Consider the following 23,005-nt stretch of genomic DNA (forward strand, 5'->3'; position numbering starts at 1 on the left):
GGTTATAGTTGTTTTTAAACATATGATCATGATATACGTTATAAATATCCTCCTGTTGTTGTACATGGAGATTTCAATGTGCAATTGGAATTTTACACTACATCCGACTAAGTGTAAAGCACCCAGAAACTATAAACTTAAGTATAAATACTGAGATAATATTACCCTCTGAAATATTAATAATGGATTAAAATGGACACAATATTAGGATTTTACTTGTCAAAAATTTACTCATTAATTAAATGTTGCAACAACATTTATTGTAAATTTTGACCATTCTTTTTCAATCAGAATATTTTAAATTGTTTCATTTATAACTTTCTTTATTGAAGTTTATTTACAAAGCTTAAAAATGTCACAACCAGGCTAATCGTATGTATATATAAAACTATGTTTTTAAAACAATACGACATACCCTTTACGTAGTAAAACATTATAAAAACAGCGAATGCATTTATTTTTTTTAGTAATATTCTGCGATTTTTTATGATTACATCATAAATATCTGATTTATATTTTATATTGCCTTAACAAGTTCCTGTCATCTTTCTCTATATACATACTTTACGAATGATAGCTTGGTGAAATGTATAGCAATTACTTTAAAAAAATCATTTAGTTTTGGGAAAGATCAGTCGGTAAAATGAAAATGCAATTGAATAAACTAATAAAATTATACTATTACTTGTTCACTGAAATATTTACAGCTGTTCAAAAGTCATTAATCGATCGAGAGAAAACAAATCTGGGTTCCAAACTAAAAACGAAGGAAACAACGGAACAACAGAAACACTGAAGTGCAAAAAAAACCCCAAATAAACGCCAAAAACACAGAAACGAACTATTTGTTAACAACTGCATATTTTCTTTATAAAAGAAACAATATTGTGTAGAGGTACTCTACATATTGTATTGTTTATGTATCTTTAACACAAAAATATCGGATTGCAAAGTTGTTAATTTTCGTTCCAGTCATCATTAATTGTTGTCTCCTTGTTCATGATCTTGATTGTTATTTAGAGATGTCAAATAATAATTAATTTAAAACTTGTTTTTAATGTGGTGTTTACATCTACTTTGTTCAAATATTTACTTTGAAATTTTATTTGAGTTGTTAGTGAGTCGACATTTGAAGTTGAACAACATATTCCACATGGACCTGTGTATTCCCCCACGTTGTTCAAGGTGACAATTATTTTCTGCAAAAATAAATGACTTAGTACTATAATTTATTGTTTTAATTGATCTCATATTGAAGTAAGAGATATTCATACCAGAGCTAAAATAATAAAGGATAACAAGTATATGTTATCAATGAAATAATATTAATATGTTCAAAGTATTAGCATTTTCAGGAAACAAGAAAGAGAAATAACACGCGAAGCGAATGTGTTTTAAATTTAATGGATGCTTGTGTGCTTTTTTGTAAAATTGTTTGATTTAAGATTGTAACACAGTGATGACTGCTGTACCCATATTTTGACTATTTTATTTATTATGTCTGTTTTGTTTACACATCGTTGTAAATATATAACGCAATTTGATGTGACTGTCGTAATAGTGAGAGGTTTAGCGCTATAAAAGCAGGTTCAACATTTTAAAATGCCTGTAACAAGTCAGGAATATGACAGTTGTTGTTCATTCGTTTGATGTGTTTTGTCATTTGATTTTGCCATGTGATTAGGGACTTTCCGAATGAATTTTCCTCGGAGTTCAGTATTTTTGTGATTTTACTTTATACATGTTAATTGAATGTCATTCTTTAGTTTAGAAACTCGCAAAAATAATACAATAAAATTCAAAACAGTGTGGCTGTGGCCATTGATTGACACATTAAATTCATCCTTTGACTGGGACAATTTAGGTGAACGTTTGTATGTAACGACCACTGCTCACTATGTACTTTTAAAGACACTTAAACTATGGGGTCACCAAAGATTCTCAACACCTTAATAAAGTAATTCGAAAAATTAATCAGAAATAACACGATGTTTTGATTTATATCAATTATATAAATCAAAACATAAAGGTTATTCCTGATTAATTTTTCGAATTATTTTATAATTAAAGGCGTAAAGAAACCTTTGGTGACCCCACAGTTTAAATGTCTATCGTAGGTACTTCGTGAACAGTAATCGTTACAGACAAACGTTCACGTAAATTGTCCCAGTCAATGGATGAATTTAATGTGACAATCAATGGCCACAGCCACACTGTTTTGAATTTCATTCTATAAGTAGATGTATTTTACTTTTTTCGAAACCCCGACAAAAATTAGATAAATTATCTAGTCTTAAATGTCTAAATAAAAGATCAGATACATAAAAAATGATATTAATAATAAAGAAAGCAAGATTTTTGGGTGTCATGCTACATTTTGTATGTCTTATCGATATTTAGAAACATATTCAAAAGAGTAGAAGTTGTTATTATTTAAGTAATGAAGTATTCTTCAAACATAAAGTAGGTATGTATATGCTACATATTGACACAAACCCGTTTACTTTTCTGATCTTTGGATTCCCAAATGTGTTTATTAGTGTACATTTACGTATACTTAATCCTTATATTGACACCAACAACACACGAACCGTTATAAACTTATAAACATTATAATTACTAGAACACACCCGTGATATCACGGGTCCGTGACTGAATTAAAGTATATAACTATGCGCAAGCCTTATTTTAGTATTAGTATTGTCATCTGAAAAGTCATGTCGATTATAAGATACACAGTTTTTCTCTGCTTTCAAGTCTTTCTGTTTGAACCCGTCGAACTGAAACAATAATATTAATTATTTGGAAAACAAAAGGTCCTGGAATGGAGTATTTTTTAATCAACAGCATTGTCCTATATAAGTTATAAATAAAGTTGAATTCTTTGCTTCGCTGTTTTACGTCATGCCCACTAACAAATTGAAAACTGTACCTATACGCCTTATTTTTAGTCCAGATTTTTAGTATTCGTATTGTTATCTTAGAAAGTCTTACTGATTAAAATACTACAATAGGTAACAATTTAGTAGTGTCAACCCTGTGGTTATGACCCGTGTATATAGCATATTAATCCTGAATACAACGTTTGGTGGTGCGCCTGTCAGATGCGGAACGTACAGATAAGGTAATAGGTAACAGGTGAATATGCTATTGGTATCGGTAGCGGACTCGACCCGGAACTTCTTAATTATTGGCAATATTTATTATGTGGAAAACAAAAGGGCCTGGAGTGGTGTAATTTTTAATCTACACCTTTGTACTATATTAGTTATATATAAAGTTGAATTATGTGATTCGTCGTTTTTACGTGATGACGGCTGACAAATTGGACCTCGTAATTTTAGTATTATAGATATTATTGAAGCATTCTTTAAAAATTTTACAGATTTTTATAATATCAATTTGATATTCATCTCGTATGCTGCTAAGGGTATTTTTATAATAATTTTCATTTTATTCTTCATTATGAATACCCAAAATGTATACATTATAAAATTTGCAATCTGAACTATCAATTGACAATTATTAACTGTAGTTTACTGATTTTGAAATCTCGAACCGCCATAAAAAGTAATTAACAAAAACTGAGGGAATCGCATGAACTTCAAAATGAGCGATACCGGTTAATCGTTTATGTGGACGAGGCGCGGTTTTGACGTATTGTATTTTAAACCTGATGCCTTTTGTTATCTATTATTCATGTTTTTCTTTGCCTAATACGTTCTCCTATGTATTTGTATTGAAGTCCTGTATTATTATGTTGTCATTTTAATGTTAAATTTAACAATGCCATTAAAGTGCCATTAAAGTGCGAGGTTTGGCATGCCAGAAAACCAGGTTCAACCCACCATTTTTTCCTTTAAAAATGTCCTGTACCAAGTCAGGAAAATGGCCATTGTTATATTATAGTGTACGTTTCTGTGTGTGTAACATTTTTACGTTGTGTTTCCGTTGTGTCGTTTGTTTTCTCCTATATTTGCGTGTAAATTCACATTACTATAAGACGTTATGTTATATTGGTTATTCTCATCGGATTTTGTCTAATGCTTAGTCCGTTGCTATGTATGTTACATTTGAATGTTGTGTCGTTGTTCTCCTCGTATATTTAATGCGTTTCCCTCAGTTTTAGTTTGTTTCCCCGATTTTGTTTTTTGTCCATAGATTTACGATTTTTAAACAGCGGTATACTACTGTTGCCTTTATTTATGCGAGAAATAAGACAGATTACTGTCAGAACCTCAAAGTACACACATGGATCTTGTACTATTGGGGATTTAGAAAGATTGGAAAATGATTTAAAAAGGATACAACTGAAATCACACTTACCAGGATAAAAAAAAAATATCTAGATATGAGTATTTATTGTTTTGCTTGTCATTTTATTTATTTTTGTGGTGGTTGTGTATAAAAACAAGTAGGGATTTAGATTTGGTCAGTTTGTTTCTATATTTCATAATTTCTAAAATACATTTGCTTGGCGAGAACTCTGCCAATTTTACAATTTGTGAAACAAAATTGTATCAATCGAATGCCTTCTTATATAAATCATTGTAATCGAAATTCACATATCAGTTATACCAAATACAAGTTGAATCTATTATGTAAATAATAGGGAATACAATCCTATATATTTGAACAAATGATATGTTAGACAACCTAAACTTTAAACTAAGTTTCATTTAGAGATAGTGTGTATAATTTTAGTTAGACTTTGATACTTTTACAATTGAAAAAGACGTGAGTTGCCAACATGTTAGAAAAAAAGATATCTAGTAGACATAAACAACATTTATGTGAAATGAATGAATTTGTTTGTTCAAATACCAAAGATCAAGTATATTTGTCAGGACAATAGTTAATGATAAAATAATCACATATTATTGAGATAGAAATTTTTCATCTAATTATATTGGTCACTAGTTCACTTACCTTAGATTTTTAGTAAACAATTAGATTTTTTAAAATTTGTCTGTTACAATGATAAAAATTGTTTGATGTGTAATGTAATTTTTATACCGATCTATCTTGAATTTTGATAAATGATTATCTGTACTTGTTTAAAGAGACGGATAATTATATCTTTAGAACAATTTTCCTTGTGATTAATGCAACCTCATGATTGTGTCTTTACTTTTTGAAATACTCAGTAATATACCGCCGAACAACCAGCATGAATATTTAAAATGAAGTGTTCGGTTCTTCAAAACAAAGAATTTAAACAAAATAAATGTGGGCACTCGCAGACCTATTATAGACACTGAGAGAGGATTTCTTTGATCTGTAATAATTGAAAACATTTTAATAATTACAATTGGGAAAAAATAGAATTTGGCAAATTAATGGTGGTGTTCAAAAGATATACTCAAATTGCTGGGGATTGTCAACTATTGAATAATAAACTAAAACATGTCGCTCAATGTCCGAACTGAAAATTTCAGTTCGGACATTGAACTCTGCAGTTTGGGAAATATTATACTGATGTTTTTCTCCGCGGTTACAAAACTTTTTTTGAAACACATATAATTTTGAATCAGTTGACCACAACTTCGACAATAGAGTACCAAGTACATTCACAAAAATACTGAACTCTGAGGAAAATTCCAAACAGAAATTCCCTAGTCAAATGGCAAAATCAAACGCTCAAACATATCAAACGAATGGATAACACTTATATGTCATATTCCTGACTTGGTACAGGTTTATTCTTATGTAGACAATGGTGGATTAAACCTGGTTTATAGCTAGCCAACCCTCTCACTTGAAATACTCTTTGATGTTAATACAACAATGTTATAAAACTATGATGTTTACTAACTATCGTGTTGTGTTACATTGGTTCGAATAAGTAAGCTGGGTTGTTTTTTTTTTAGGAAAAAGACTCTTATTTTGCTATGTTTGTATCTACTAATCACAAGCCAAGATTTTGTACTAGTATTCAATATTTTTATGGCCCCGCAACGAAGTCACAAAAATACTGAACTCCGAGGAAAATTCAAAACGGAAAGTCCCTAATCAAATGGCAAAATCAAAATCAAATGATAAAACACATCAAACGAATGGACAACAACTGCGCTAAACATCTCACTTGTACGACAGTCGCACCAATTTCCATTATATTGACAATGATGCATGAACAAAATGTCACAAATAGGGGTACAAAAACAACACAAACCCCATCAAAAACTAGAGATGATTTCAGGTGCTACGGAAGGGGAAGCAGATCCTGCTCCAAATGTGGCATCCGTCATGTTGCTCATATTGTTACAAATCCGGTACATAGTCTAATTCGGTAGGTCACATTTGTGAAAAGGGAAAGTGATTGTAGTTACGACATAAGGAACATATCCGATATCATCTGTTTAACGAATATTCCATAACGTTCAACCAACTCGTGATGGCGTCCGTAATATTTACGAAGTGATGATTGCAACTTCACCATTTGGATCTCTTGATTTAAATATGAAAAGGTAACAATTGGGAGCTGAAATCATCTCTTTGGTAGAAAAGGTTTTTTTTTCAACCGACCCTCATAGTCAATTTCTAGATATAAGTCCTAATTAAATGACAAAATCAAGAGCTCAAACACATCAAACGAATGGATAACAACTGTCATATTCCTGACTTGGTACAGGCATTTGCTTATGTAGAAAATGGTGGATTGAATCTGGTTTTATAGCGCTAAACCTCTCACTTGTATGACAGTCGCATCAAATTCCATTATATTTACAACGATGCGTTGAAAAAGATATTTATGAATTCCATTTAATTAAAAAACTTCATTGAGACTTGCTGTCAACTAGATGCAATTTCTTTTAAGAAATCTAATGTAACCAACAACAATTATCCTTTTCTAGATTTTTCACCGGAAATTCTTTTGAAAAGATTTACACGAGAGACGAAATATTTTGTTGTGTATTACATCTATGGTTAGATTTATAGATACTGAACTTTCTAAACTAAATCTAGATTAATGATGTACGCTTCTCTGTTTCAAAATAGCAAACTTTTTTAAAGACTTTTATTAATTGAAAGTAAATAAATAACGGTCGAAAAACCAAAAAATACCAGTAATTCTCGCTTATTTACACTTTTACAATTAGCTTTTTTTAGTCATAGCTGTCGTGTTGATTAAGCGTTTGCCATATAATGGATAAAAAATTGGTATTGGAAATAAAATCTTCATTTTTGTAGATATTGACTTGCTTGCCATTCATTTTTTTGTATATCTTCCTTCAAGACAACTTCGGTGATTTCTTGATCTTTGAACTACTGATATTTTGTTTAAAATGTTCTGTGAGATATAACACTTTTCAAGATAATAAGCAGTTATGCTTACGATTGATAAAGTTCTTATTTCAAGTTCAGCAGATATTGTCCAGGAATTATTTTTTTCCAAGTATGTACTTTATTCATAACAGTAGTCAACCAATAATGTCAATCTATTTATCGTTGTTGTGACATTGCCCTCTGTTCTTCTAAAACAACAAAAGTGCACATGCTGAAATGTCTGCATATTTTGATTTACGGCTAAATTTATGTTGAAAGTGTGTAATATGAAGGTTTAACAACCAGTAATACCACATAAACATTATCAACAAGTTCAACTCCCAGACAGATATATTGAACATTGAATCATGCAGTATGATGTAAAGGTTAGGTGAAACCTACCAGACAGGCATTTACACCTTGCAATCATTTCATAACCAAATATAGTGGCCCTACTGCTAAAAGAATCTAACAAAAAAACCATTTACACCACTGTCTCAGGTTAGGGGAGGGTTGGGATCCCGCTAACATGTTTAACCCCGCCACATTCTCTATGTATGTGCCTGTCCCAAGTCAGAAGCCCAGGGGCGGATCCAGCCATTTTAAAAAGGGGGTTCCTAACCCAGGACAAAGGGGGAGGGGGTTCCAACTACATGTCCCCATTCAAATGCATTGATCGTCCAAAAAAGGGAGGTTTCAACCCCCGGAACCCCCCCCCCCCCTGGATCCGGGCCTGGAGCCTGTAATTGTCATTTCGGGGCCTTTTATAGCTATGCGGTATAGGCCGTACGGTAATCTATATTTGTTGATTTCTGTGTCATTTTGGTTTCTTGTGGCGAGTTGTCTCATTGGCAATCATACTACATCTTCTTTTTTATACATATCAGAAAAAAATTACATTGAACAATAAACCATAAAAATGAGGTCAAGTTCTGACGAAACCTGTCAGTCGAACATGTACACTTTGTAATCATTTCATACACCCAATAAAGTTGATCTATTGGTTACAGCAACTGGTAAACGGCTTGACCACTGCATAAAAATTGAACCTTGATCGCTGATCCATAGCATGAACAGGTGAATATAAAAAAAGAAGATGTGGTATGATTGCCAATAAGACAACTATCCACAAAAGACCAAAATGACACAGACATTAACAACTATAGGTCACCGTACGGCCTTCAACAGTGAGCAAAGCCCATACCGCATAGTCAGCTATAAAAGGCCCCGATAAGACAATGTAAAACATTTCAAACGAGAAAACGAACGGTCTTATTCATGTAAAAAAAAAAATGAACGAAAAACAAATATGTAACACATAAACAAACGACAACCACTGAATTACAGGCTCCTGACTTGGGACAGGCACATACATAAATAATGTGGCGGGGTTAAACATGTTAGCGGGATCCCCCCCCCCCCCCTTAACCTGGGACAGTGGTATAACAGTACAACATAAGAACGAACTATAAAAATAAATTGAAAAAGGCTTAACTCATTAGATGGATAAAAATACAAGTGGACGTGGCCCGGTACTTATACATCCCGACACAAAAAGACACAATGAACAGATCTGAGAGTACTCGCAGTTATCTGACAGCTAGTTCAAAGCCACTAACAACTAATAAAAAAATCATGCAATTAAGACTAAACTATCAATCCGTACACATCCAACATCCTATGGATTTAGTTCAAAGACGTCATAAACAGCCAGAGAAAAACATGACCTTGTGCAATGCCAAGTTACAGGTATCGACAGATTGTAGATCCATGAATATATATATGCATATAACATACTAGTAATATTTAGTTAGCTTTTAATTTACTGATAACAAAATCAATATTTATACCAATAAAAAACAATATTCAATGATCTAATTACAGTGTTGAATAGGTAACCTTTTAAAATAAGTTTATTTAAAGGAGCGACAAGTTTACATGAATCATTTCTAAATTTCCGGGCACGGTTAACAACATTTCCGTAAAAATGAGGATGTGCTATCCCGTTTGAAATAAGTTTTCTACAGGTACAACCAAACTTCAAAACCAAATCGTTATATCTATGGAAAAATTTAGTACAGGTTTTAAGTAATTTATGGTAACGATATCCCTGGTTTAATAATTTACCAGTAATACATAGGTTGCGTTCGTTAAAATCAAAAAGTCAAAATAGACACGGGCATAGCGAACAAGTTCTGAAATATAAACACCGTAAGATGGTGCCAAAGGAACATCACCATCTAAAAATGGAAAATTAACAATAGGGAACGAAAAATCGTCTCTTTTGTCGTAAATTTTAGTATGGAGTTTCCCGTTTAAAACCGAAATATCTAAATCCAGGAAAGGACAGTTATTACCGAATAAATTTGATTTATTTAAAGTAAGTTCCTTGGGGTAAATTTCCGCAGTATATTGAGAAAATTCTTGATTACTTAACGAAAAAATATCATCAAGATAACGGTAAGTGTTATTGAATTTATCAATTAAATGCATTTTCGACGGGTCTTTACTGAGTTTAGTCATGAACTGTGATTCGTAACAGTACAAAAACAAGTCTACTATAAAAGGGGCACAATAAGTGCCCATGGGGATACCTACAACCTGTCGATAAACTTTGTTGCCGAAACGTACATAAATATTATCAATGAGAAAATTAACAGCTTCAATCATCTCATCACACCTCTAGTAAGTATATCTAGCATATTTATCTTTCTCATTAGAGAAGAATGCTTTAAATGAGTCGCAGCAAATATATCTACATTCAGCTTTACCAAACGACCATTTAATTAAATAGGAAAACTTTTGTTTAATAAGATAGTGTGGAAGTGTAGTGTAAAGAGTAGAAAAATCAAAACTATTAACAGAATCAAAAGGACCATCAAAAGCACGTAATTTATCTAAAACATCCAAAGAATTTTTACACTCCAAAAATGGTTTATACCACTATGTTCATATATTTTATTACAATAGTTTATGGAATTTTGGATCCCCAATGCTCTTCAACTTTCTATTTGTTTGGCTTTATAAATATTTTGATATGAGCGTCACTGATGAGTCTTATGTAGACGAAACGCGCGTCTGGTGTACTAAATTATAATCCTGGTACTTTTGATAACTATTATGATAAGCTCTTTAATAGTAGTTAATAAACTAGTTAAGAGCACTGAACGATTAGTTGTAGAACACTTACTAGAGGCCGAGATGAAACGATATTTAACTGGTTTTTTGTGTAGTTTAGGTAGCCAAATACATAGTAGGGACCTTCAAATGTTCAGAAGAAGCCTTAAGCTTTGATGTGGTTGTGATATGCTTGTTAACTATATGACTCTCTGTGGAGCGGATGGACTTGAATGTAGATGAATTTAAAATTTCATTCTTAAGAACGTCCGTGTAGTATTTACGGTATACCACCACCACATTGTTGGCTGCTTTGTCGGCCGGTACAAACACAAACCGCTTTGAAAGTATTATTTGAAGTTTATTTCTTATTCTGGAACTAGGTGTATTATGTACTCTATTATTTACTTCTAAATTATTTTCAAAATGTGATATTCTCTTATCTACCACATTCATACATTTATTTAAATAAGAATCAAGAGATTTTTTATCAGATTTTTCCCGTCTACACCACTTTTTACAAAACGAGGAAAGAGCATCTTTGGTGACTTGTCGACACTCTTTCCAATCTATTTGAGATGGAGGACGATATTTTGGTCCTTTTTCCAAAAAGGTTTTAACCTCTCTGTCCTGGACGATATTGAGGTCCCCTGTAATAACATGGCCATAGGGAACATATCTAAACTTCGACGATTCACAGTTTCAAGTTAAGGGAGTATTACTATCTATATTCACGTCTGATGTAACCGACGTATAATTAAAATTAAACTTCTGCTGTTTTTTTGTATGAGTATGAAATTATAGGTGGTTCTATATTATCAAAATAGGGAGGTATAAAGTTTTGAACGGTAGAGTCATTAAATATACTGTCTGATTGACATAAAGACCTTTTAAGGAACCCATACACCAAATAAAGTGTTCCTTTTACTCGTAATTGAGAATTTCACATGATAAAAAACTATAATTTTTAAAGAAGTCCCCGAATCATGAAAATGAGGTATCTGCAAAGATTCCAGGTCGTCTTCTTACTGAAATATTAAGCTTTACGTAAAATGTTTAAGCTGCTGCAGCATGATAGTAATCCCTTTGTTATGAAGTGAAAAACGATCTTACACTTCCAAAGAGACATTTTTAAGGCAGTTACCGGTTATGACATGCTTAAAAAATGTCACAAAGGAATAATTTTGTTAACAATTTCAGTCTTTCAACTTCTGTTGTGACCTTGACCTTTGACCTGTTAAAATACAACTGGAAGCAGCACGTATTGTCACTGGTCTAACAAGCTATGCTAGCACTCAATCACTTTATTTAGAGACGGGATCTGAAAAATTAAAGATTAGACGGTAAGTTAAGAAATTAACTTTATTTTACAAAATTATGAAAGAGGACGCCCCAAAATACTTATTAGATTTAATACCCCCTACAGCTGCAGAAACAAACAATTACAATCTACGAAGCAGTCAAATATAAACCAAACCTCTAGCAGACTGTCTCTTTATCAGAAATCATTTATTCCATCTAGTATCAAACTGTGGAATTCGCTCGATTTAAGTATTAGAAATGAACTTTCTTTAAATATGTTTAAATCAAAAATAAAACAGAAATATTATAAAAACAAATCACCCCCTACATATCTCATTATTGGCGATAGATATTTAAATGTTTTAAACGCAAGATTAAGGACATTAAGAAACAAATGCAGTGCCTTAACATGGATCGGTATCACGCAAATATTAAACCTAACGCAATGTGTCAATGTGGTTATTTATACGAAAATGCTCAACATTATTTCCTCTCGTGTAATTATACAGTTCAAAGGAATAACTTATTTTTTGAACTTAGAAAAGAAAATATACCTACCGACTTTGAAAATTTAACGTATGGCAGTGCTATGTATAATATGAACATAAACACGCTAACTTTTACAAAAGTGCAGAATTATATTAAAAGAGACCAATCGCTTTTCATAGTTTATAGACATTATGGTTAAATATATATCAATAATAATGTAATTACTTTTTGTTGACTTCGAATGACATGGATCATCAATTTAATTTTATTATTAAATCCTATCAGTTAACAATAACAATTTAATTTAATTGTTTAAAATACAATAACTTACTTTTTGAGTGAATATTTATTCCAAGATTAAAACAACATATTAGGTAGATCTATCATATAAAATTTACGGTCAACTCGACTTTTAGGAATCGATGAGCCATGTCTTTTAAATTCTTGTTAATTTCATGTTGTTTATGATGTTATTATTATGTGTTTTATTTTTGTTCGGTTATTTATTATTTTTATGTAATGGCGAAGACGTTTTAAGTTGCAAAACTTGGGTCTAATCCTATTGTCAATAGACAATGAATGACATGAATAACGTGTATCAGTATTTGCTATCTGCTATCATTTTCAAGTTAACTATCCACGACGGTCACTGAGTTTAATTAAAAAGAGATGTTCTTTATAATTTGTCAATGACCGCCGTGGTGTCGATTAGTAAATTGACAGTTGATAGTAAAAAGCAAATACACCGGCTTTATTTATAGTAATGTATGTTCATAATATACAGATAAACACTTACATAATTGAAATCAATAAAAGAGTAATTATAGGAGTTTCAGAGGAAAAAAATTAGGAGCCGGGCTAGAAAAACAATTGTCAGGTCCCAAAGTACCTAAATCATTTTATACCTTTTCTGATGATTCTCCAGTCATAAAATCTCTTACAAAAATTCATCGGGTCAATGTAGGATAAAAAACTTAATTCACATAGTTTTTTCACTGACCCCCCCCCCCCTCTTAACTTAATTTGGGAAAAATTGATTGACCAATAGGGATATATGTAAAATCGATTTTGGATTAACAAAACTTGCAGCAATGTTGACCCCCCTCACCTCCAAACTATTTGATTTAAGTTTTTTTATCCTACATCGATCTTTTGATGTCGTCCCTAACATACTAAACGTATGTTCATATTGAAATAAATAGAAAACAAAAAATGGAAATTTTTGGAAAAAAGAAAAAGGGGTTGAAAAACTTACAATTGTCCTGTCCCCAAGTACCTAAAGGCTATAACTTTTTATCAGATTGCCTGAAATATTCTCCAGACATTATTTTTTTTACAAAAATTCATCCTACAACACTTTACATACTTTCAACCACCGTTGGATGCCCTCGATTTCGCGGGTGTGTTCTAGCATTTATCATCCTTGCTTAAAGTATTTCAGTTTTGGGTTATATTGGGAGGAAAACGAAAATAAATGCGTCCATATATTGTTTCCGTCATCGGACTGACTTTTTGAGAAATATAAAAGGCTTCAGCTGCCCTTTAGGCCTGTTTTGAAATTAAACACAATTTGAATTAGTACTTGAGATAGAACAATTATTTTTGCGTTTTTGTGTATACTATGATCATACATATACTATAGATAAAGCGGTCACTGAAATATTTCTGTATACTAAATACACAGATGCGGATTTAATTGGGGGGGGGGGGGGGGGGGGTGCAGGGGTCCCGCACCCCTTTTTGAGAAAAAATTGGTTGCTTATATAAGGAATCACTGAAGCCTGACTGGAGCAGGCCCCCTCTTAGGCAGTCAGTGGGCCCCCACTTATTAAAATTTCTGGATCCGCCACTGATACATATATACTATGAATAAATTGTATAAATTTGCTATAATCTACTATAAATTCCAATAGTTTACTGGGTGACTTTTAATATATCAGTGACCGTTTTATATAGTGACTATAGTATATATATGTGTATGTTCATAGTATACAGAACCAGGTGCTCCGCAGGGCGCAGCTTTATACGACTGCAGAGGTCGAACCCTGAACAGTTGGGGCAAGTATGGACAAAACATTCAAGCGTGATACAGCTCTGAATTTGGATTGTGATCAAATTTTTGACATTATATGGGTTTTTTACACAAAACAAATGTCAAGATTTTACAAATCAATTAAAGATTTCTTCTTCAACTTATTTAAATCTAAAATTAAATAGTTGACACAGCATAGGTTTCTGACACAGAATGAATGTGGTCTAATGAACTTAAAATTTTTTTTTTGCCTTTGAGCAATTCACTATGCTGTTGAATATTAATCCTCTCAAAAAAATGTTTGAAGAAATTTTCTTTTTATTTATGAAATCTGAAATGAGAAAAATTTAACCCCCCCCCCATTTTTTTTTCACATCCCCCTTTCCCTTTTTCCAAAACTGATCATATCAATTCAAATTTCTAATGGAGTTTGCAACAATGACTACTCTTAAATACATCATAAAATATTAAAATGTAAAATAAAGTGCTTGTTATCACTGAATGGTAAAGATTGGTTGGTAGTAAAAGTGAATATACATTGTATATTGTATAAAACAATGCTTCAAGTTGATTCAACTACTATTCTGAACAAAGAAAGATAACTCCAATTGAAAATTTCTTGCTATTGCACAATATTGTGCAATTAGATATTTCTTGCTATTGCGCAATACTGTGCAATTGAAAATATTTGCTATTGCACAATACTGTGCAATTGAAGATTTCTTGCTATTGTGCAATACTGTGCAATTGAAAAGTTCTTGCTATTGCACAATACTGTGCAATTGAAGATTTCTTGCTATTGCTGAATACTGTGCAATTGAAAATTTCTTGCTATTGCACAATACTTAATATAATAATTTTGGATCCTGATTTGAACCAACTTGAAAACTGGGTCCATAATCAAAAATCTAAGTACATGTTTAGATTCAGCATATCAAAAAAGCCCAAGAATTCTGTTAAAATCAAACTTAGTTTAATTTTGGACCCTTTGGACTTTAATGTAGACCAATTTGAAAACGGGACCAAGAATTAAGAATCTACATACACAGTTAGATTTGGCATATCAAAGAACCCCAATTATTCAATTTTTGATGAAATCAAACAAAGTTTAATTTTGGACCCCGATTTGGACCAACTTGAAAACTGGACCAATAATCAAAAATCTAAGTACATTTTTATATTCAGCATATCAAAGAACCCCAAGGATTCAATTTTTGTTAAAATCAAACTAAGTTTAATTTTGGACCCTTTGGACCTTAATGTAGACCAATTTGAAAACGGGACCAAAACTTAAGAATCTACATACACAGTTAGATTTGGCATATCAAAGAACCCCAATTATTCAATTTTTGATGAAATCAAACAAAGTTCAATTTTGGACCCTTTGGGCCCCTTATTCCTAAACTGTTGGGACCAAAACTCCCAAAATCAAACCCAACCTTCCTTTTATGGTCATAACCTTGTGTTAAAATTTCATAGATTTCTATTTACTTATACTAAAGTTATGGTGCGAAAACCAAGTATAATGCTTATTTGGGCCCCTTTTTGGCCCCTAATTCCTAAACTGTTGGAACCAAACATCCCAAAATCAATCCCAACCTTCCTTTTGTGGTCATAAACCTTGTGTTAAAATTTCATAGATTTCTATTCACTTAAAATTAAGTTATAGTGCGAAAACCAAGAAAATGCTTATTTGGGCCCTTTTTGGCCCTTTATTCCTAAAATATTGGGACCAAAACTCCCAAAATCAATCCCAACCTTCCTTTTGTGGTCATAAACCTTGTGTTAAAATTTCATAGATTTCTATTCACTTTTACTAAAGTAAGAGTGCGAAAACTAAAAGTATTTGGACGACGACGACGCCAACATCATACCAATATACGACCAAAAAATTTTCAATTTTTGCGGTCGTATAAAAACAGAAATAATAAACATCGGTATTTGGAAAAAAGGGGGAGGGCAAAAAAAAAAAATGTGCCCAGTCCCCAAGTACCTTTGACTTTTGATACCTCTCCCGGAATTCTCCAGTTATAATTTTTTTACAGTTTACATACGCTCTATTTCCCCGCCATTTCGCGGGTGTGTTCTAGTAATTAATGAAATTTCACAAGACAAAACATATAAAACACTATTATAGTGTTTTTTAAAGATAAAACACTATTATAGTGTTTTTTAAAGACTTGCTGAACCCTTAAAATATATAGTTGAGGAAATTTGACAAAGACAAAAATGGCACAATGTGAACAAGCAAGGAAGCATCCAATTCTTCACCCCTCTCATATCTTAAGAATTGTTCAAATAGTTAACATCACCAACATTGCAAAATTACCATCACTATGTCTTGCATTCTTTGACTATTACAGATATTACAAGAGCATTTCCTCATTTTTCTACTAAGCCCTTTTGATGGACTAAAGTCAATTTTCAGTATTTGTGTTATTCTAGTTTTCTTAGTGGTATTTTGTGGAATGATTTTGTCTATAATTTTCAATTTTTGATTTGATTTTGATTTTGAACATATTTATGACAAAAACTCTTATAAAAAAATCACTTTGGAACTACTTTTAAATGTTAATTGAATTTGGTTTAGGAACATGTCTATAACATATCAGGGTAATGTATGGAACAGTTATTGAACTTTGAAACTCTCCTTGTATAATGTTTTTCTTGTGATGGATTCTCCTCAGAAATCACAAAAGCTTTAGCTATTTTTTTGGGTAAAAATGTCTGTTACTTCCTCAAGATGGCCTGTTAAATTGGGACAAATGTACTAGTAATCCAGATACATGCGATTCCCTTATTTACCTTTTTGTGGTGTCTATGAGTATTATGTTAGGGTAACTCATAAATTGTAAGCCATTGAGACTGAGTCTTTTATATGAGGACCTTGGTCAATAAGCAGAAAATTGATAGAAAGGTCAAAGGTCAAGGTAATCTATTATATATTGAACTTTGCATGTTATTTCAACTCCTCAGAAACTGTAACAGTTAACAACATAAGGTTTTTGACAAATTATATGACATGACTATGCCAAAATAATTGGTTCTAAGTGCTATCTTGACTTTTGTGGGAGTTTTCTCCCTTTTCAAAAAAGTATTCAAATTAAGCCGTTTGGTAGACTACTTCCTATTCACACATATTATGGGACTGAGATCGTTTAATATAAGGTTCAAAACCTTTGACCTTTAAATTCAGGTCACAGTCAAAGTTTAATTTGATGTTATGACCTTTGCAATAACTTCATATCGCTACATGATAAAGCTGTGAAGTCTTTTTATTAGGCTGGACGACATATGACCTTAAAAACTCAAACAAAAGTGACCTTGTGTAAACAAGATATTTCATTTTTTGCACTAATTTAATGTAAAAAATAAATAAAAAATAAATTGGAATGTGTCCATGGGACACACATGATACCCTACTTGCATATCATATAAAGTTATAAAGGGGCATAACTCTAGAACAATAAAAGTGACTCTACCAAAAGTTGTACTTGGTCTGAGTTTTGTGGTAATAAGCATTATGCATAAGTTTTATAACATTTGGTTGAGGCAAACTAAGAGTAAACGAACTGAAACGAAAAATTCAGAAATTTTTCCACTTGTAAAGGGGCATAACTCTACAATGGTTAGTCATACCACCAAAATTCAAACTTAATCTGTATTTTGAAGTAAGAAGTGTTTTGTATAAGTGTCAAACATTCGATGGAGGAAAACTAAAGTTAGAGAACAGAAACACAAAATTCACTTCATACACAAATAGTAATAAATTATCTTCTTCATTTCATGCAAAAGTATATAAAAATTACATATTTTTTAAGTCTTATGAAGGTCGCAATTAAAACCAGAATAGCATTTTGTACCATGGAGGTTGCCAAAATCTTCTTTTTTTCCAGAGGATAAACATAAAAACCATATATTTTTTGAATCAGTAAAATATAAGCTATCAATGGCACTTGAACTGATTTTCTACTAGCTGTAGCAGTGAATCACCCTCATTTCAAAGAAATATACTACACACTATATATTTTTGGAATCTGTGTAAGAATAATTGTCTTCTGATATCAATTTTGCAAATGAATGTTTCTTTTATGTAATTATGGCCAATGCAAAATAACTTAGCATAAGTTGGCCAAAATTTATACAGTAGTCTCAGATGCTACAAATATATAAACAAAAACATATAAAGTTAAGAAGGTGTTTCATACATCTAAGTTGAGGCTAATCAATATTTAGCTACACTTTGTCAGGCCTCTATCAAATGCATAATCTATGAAATTCTTAAGACATCTATTAATGTTCACTTGACATAATCTGGACATAATTGTAAGAACTACAATTCAATCTTCAAACATGCAAATAACAAAAAAAGGCAAACAAAAAAATCTTTACCTCAAGTAAATCATATGTAACAAATTAAAAATTACAAAAAACTTTTATCAGAAGTAAAATCATATGTAACACAATTCAAAATTACTCCTTCACTTTGTCTGTCCGGTCAGATTTAAATAAGGCTCTTGCATTGTTCATTACTGTCTGGTTGTCCCTTTGTAAATATTCTGTGAATGTTTCATTTGACCTCTTTAAAGAATATGATCCTGTTAATCCCATGAAAGACATCCACAGTAAGCCTGAAATGGAAGAAAAATTCTCATTATTTTACATAAGTACTCAAGAGTTTAAAAAAATAGTGGACCAAAGGTTTTGACCACAAAAATTTACAAAGTACCAACACAAATTTTGTGTTTTGCAACAGAATAATAATGAGGACCAGCAGATTTTTCTTAAAGGACCACCAGGGAAAACAAGATTTCGAGAACTCTGCTAAGTACTGTGGATTAAATTTTTTTTGTGGGTACCAGTTTTGGTTGATTGTGGGAAACATACATTTGTGTGGATATCGATTTAGTGTTTTTGCTTGTTTGCCAAAGTCTTCAACCAAGCCTTTAAAAAAAATATAATTTGTTGAACATCTAAATTCATGGTTCACCTTTACTCATGAAATCCTCAAAAATGTATATGCCACAAGAAATAATGAAGTCAAAGTAAGTAAGTTAATGCTAAAAAATTAAATTATCTCCATTTATTGTTAAAGAACTTATCAATTGTGCATACCAATACATGTGTTTCCTTAAACATAATACACAGTCTATGTTTTACAGTTGATCTTACTTTCCTGTACTCATGAGATAAGCATGCCATGTTATGACACTTGGTAGAGATATGTCATTTTATTCCCCTTGTTTTCTTTATTGTCACCTTTTATTTGTTTGTTCATTACAGATAAGTCTGTATAGTGTTGTTGTCATGCTATCAAAAACAATCTAAAAAGGTATTTAAGGCTGGGTAAGCTATACTGATGTTTAATATGAAATTTGTTCTTATTTTATAATTTCTAAAATGGGTGAGGGAGGCAGGGTATATCATTTTTTGTATTTTGTATTTTGATTTTATATTTACAGGTATTTTTTTACACTGTATTCATCCAGTGGTATTTCTTGCTAAATATCTTGTATACTTAGGGACAGTGATGAAGATTTATTTGATCTTTAGTCACATAAATAATAAATCAGATGACAAGCAAGAAGAAAGACAATAGTTACCAAAAATAAGAGTTCCATATGTCCCATGAATGCAATATCTCCATGACGGCTTTAAAAACTTGATATTCTGTTTCCTGTAGTAGTAGCCTGTTATACCAGCCAGAACCAAAGGGTTAACTGTTGCTACAACTTTACAACCCAGACAGTCTTTCCCATTCATGTAGTCAAGAAATTGTTCCCTTTTTTCTTCCTTGTTTTTTAGCTTAATTGCATGTTGAGCTATAATTTCTTCTTTAGTCTGGTTCTCTTTTTTTGTCTTTTCTTCTACAAAACAGTATAGACGAAAACAAACATAAGCTACTTAGACAGTTGTTTCTACTGATTGATTAAAATGAATTATATAAAAAAAAATGCAAAAAAAAAAGAAATGAGCAATTGCAAAAATATATTTCAAAATTAAATAATACAATTATAAATTCAATCAAATATTATATAGCGCTTCAATGTATCACAATCTTACTTATTTTATGTTTGAGATATAAGGGTGTTAGCCCAAGGTGGTATATTTATTTACTCTTAAGACTATTGAATGTAATAATGAATCACAGATAAGAAAACTGTTCTTTTCATGAAATATTTCTGATTCAAAGTTGTTAAGGAAGCTGGCTTGTTATGTTTTAATTTTTTTGTCAGATTTTCGGAATCCTCTGGTTTTATCCATTTGAATGTCTTGAAAAATTTGCCCGGTGACCCCATTTTTCTTTTTGTAAATCTTTTACATGTATAATGATAACCATCTGTAAAAGTCTTATAAAATTTTTATTACTTTTTAACAGTTTTTGAGAACTTCAACTTGTCAATGATAAAGCTATGAAAAGTCGAGAGAATATTTTCCCGCCAATATTTCAATGGCTAATATTTCGAAAACAACCTATATATTTTTCTTGCTCTTTGGATTCCTTTATTAATCCCTTATCTATATAAACTAGTGTTTTGAAAAGTTAATTACTTTGAAACTGAGAAGCGAACTCCCTTAAGGCCAGGTCAGGATATTTGATGTCACAAAATGATATGTAATTTTATCAAGAATTGAGAAGAGTGATACAGGCAGTGGAACAACAAATTATGTACATTACATGAGAGTTGTCTCCTTGGCAATCTTGCCAAATCTTCTTATTTTTATATGCATGAAATTCAGAAAGAATAATTGTAAATGTAATCAGAATTTGCAGTAGAAAATTTGATCTATTTCAAATAAGTAAAAGGCCATGTGAGGTACTGGTGTATACATTGAATGTAATTTAAAAAACATCAACGTAACAACAAAATGAATACAAGAAAGACATACAAGTTTCATACATATTATGTTTCAGCAACCATCAATTTTTTAATTGAGTAATTCTTAAATCTAATAACATCATTCAAACAGAAAAAATAAGCACAGGGTGAGTGTTTCCACTTTAAAAAAAATTCTAAATTTTGAATTGTTTGTTTTTTTATCTACAAAGACGAGTAAAATCACATCAATGGAAAACATAAACATTCAATTTCGTGGTTCACCTATACCCACAAAATCCACAAAAATTGGTATCCATAGAATAATAATGATATTGAATCCACAGTATATGAATTATAAATTGACATACCTTTTCCTGGCTTTTCTAATTGACTCACAAGGTTTCCCATTGCAGAAACATGCCACCTGCAATATCAATCAAAGAATTATAAATAAAGCAGTTTGTTCATAGCCATTTTGATACTACAGAGCATTTGTATACTGACATACATTTAATACCATTGAACCAAAATAATAGCATCTCACCATCTATATATCAAAATTACCAGTACTTTTTCTAGATGTCAATGGTTAATGTGTGGTGGGGGCCCATGCTTTTAATTAATCCCCAACCATCCAATCCTTTAAAATCTGAAATTCCCATTAGCACTTATTTTTATTACTGACTTTTGACTCCAAAGTACACAATTTTTAGACAGGTTACCTATTGTGTAGTAGGACATTATGGTACTGGGGTAAGACATTTGAATGAAGTACAATCCAGCTTCTAATTGTTACAATTTGAGAAAAAAACTGAATTTTACTGTTTGTTTTTCTGATGATTTGTGATGTATAGAAAATATAAACCATTTCATTTAATATTTCCTCAAATTGCACTGATCATGAATGTAAACTTAATTTTATTTCTTTTAGTTGCTCTTAAATGACTTAGTACCAGAATATCCTACAACAGAGTAGGAAACCTGTTGAAAAGGAGTAGGTTCAGTAAGACCCATTTTTGGCCCCAAAATATAGCAGTTTTAGAAAATTGTGGAAATGTAATCTTTAAGATATCATTTAGCATCATTAAGTCATGCTAAATTACTGAAATCTTAAAAATTTTAGCATTTTGATTAATTTCTAGGCGGTTTCCGTCTAAAATGAAAGTGGCCGCATTCGTGTTCATTCATAATATTGAAATGTAAGTTGTATTTGATGATAATACAAAACATATATAAAGATTGAGGATGAACACGGATGCGGCCACTTTCATTTTTAACAAAAACCATCTGAAAAGTGACGTTTTTTGGCATATTTGATAGATTTTTCATATCTAAGCTTGAATCAGAGAGTTTTTAATGACTAAATCAGTTAAAATCTTTCACACAAACTAATCGAATCAATTGAAATAGACACTTAAGTGTTTAAAAAGTGTCCAAAAACTTTCTTTAGATGAACCTGAAATTTGAGGCCAAAATCGGCCTTTACCAGACCTACTCCTTTATAAACTCCAGAGTCACAAGTCAGTAATAATTGAAATAGTCTATTACACTATATAATCCCAACCTTTAATATACATTATCAACATCCTTTTAGTCATTCCTCATCGTTCAAATCTATGAGGAATAAACAGCTGCGCCATGAGCACTTGATACACCTGTCACTTTTTCAAAGAATAAAGTTCAAAAGCTTATCATTGTCATATATCAGAAATTCATGAAAAACTAAAAGGAGGTTACCTATAAACCAGTCACCAAAGTAAATGGGGAATGTGTTGAAGGGACACAAATTAATGATGCCCCCACTTGCATATTATATAAAGTTATAAACAGACATAACTGAAGAAAGGTAAATGACACTACCCAAATGTGTACTTGATCTGAGTTTTATGGTAATAAGCATTGTGTATAAGTTTCATAACATTTGGTAAAGCCAAACTTCAGTTAGAAAACAGAAACTTGTAAAAGGGCATAATTCAAG

General features: G+C 31.5%; 1 long non-coding RNA gene across 1 annotated transcript; it reads right to left on the reverse strand.

The window, feature by feature from the left end:
- Positions 1-18,330: 18,330 nt before the first annotated feature.
- Positions 18,331-20,073, reverse strand: LOC143068142 (uncharacterized). Its single transcript, XR_012976118.1, has 2 exons — positions 19,810-20,073; positions 18,331-18,837 (listed from the first exon to the last, which is right to left on the reverse strand). It is a non-coding gene; the product is annotated as an uncharacterized LOC143068142 (long non-coding RNA).
- Positions 20,074-23,005: the final 2,932 nt, after the last annotated feature.

Source organism: Mytilus galloprovincialis, chromosome 3 (genome assembly GCF_965363235.1).
Source record: "Mytilus galloprovincialis chromosome 3, xbMytGall1.hap1.1, whole genome shotgun sequence".
NCBI classification, from domain to species: domain Eukaryota; kingdom Metazoa; phylum Mollusca; class Bivalvia; order Mytilida; family Mytilidae; genus Mytilus; species Mytilus galloprovincialis.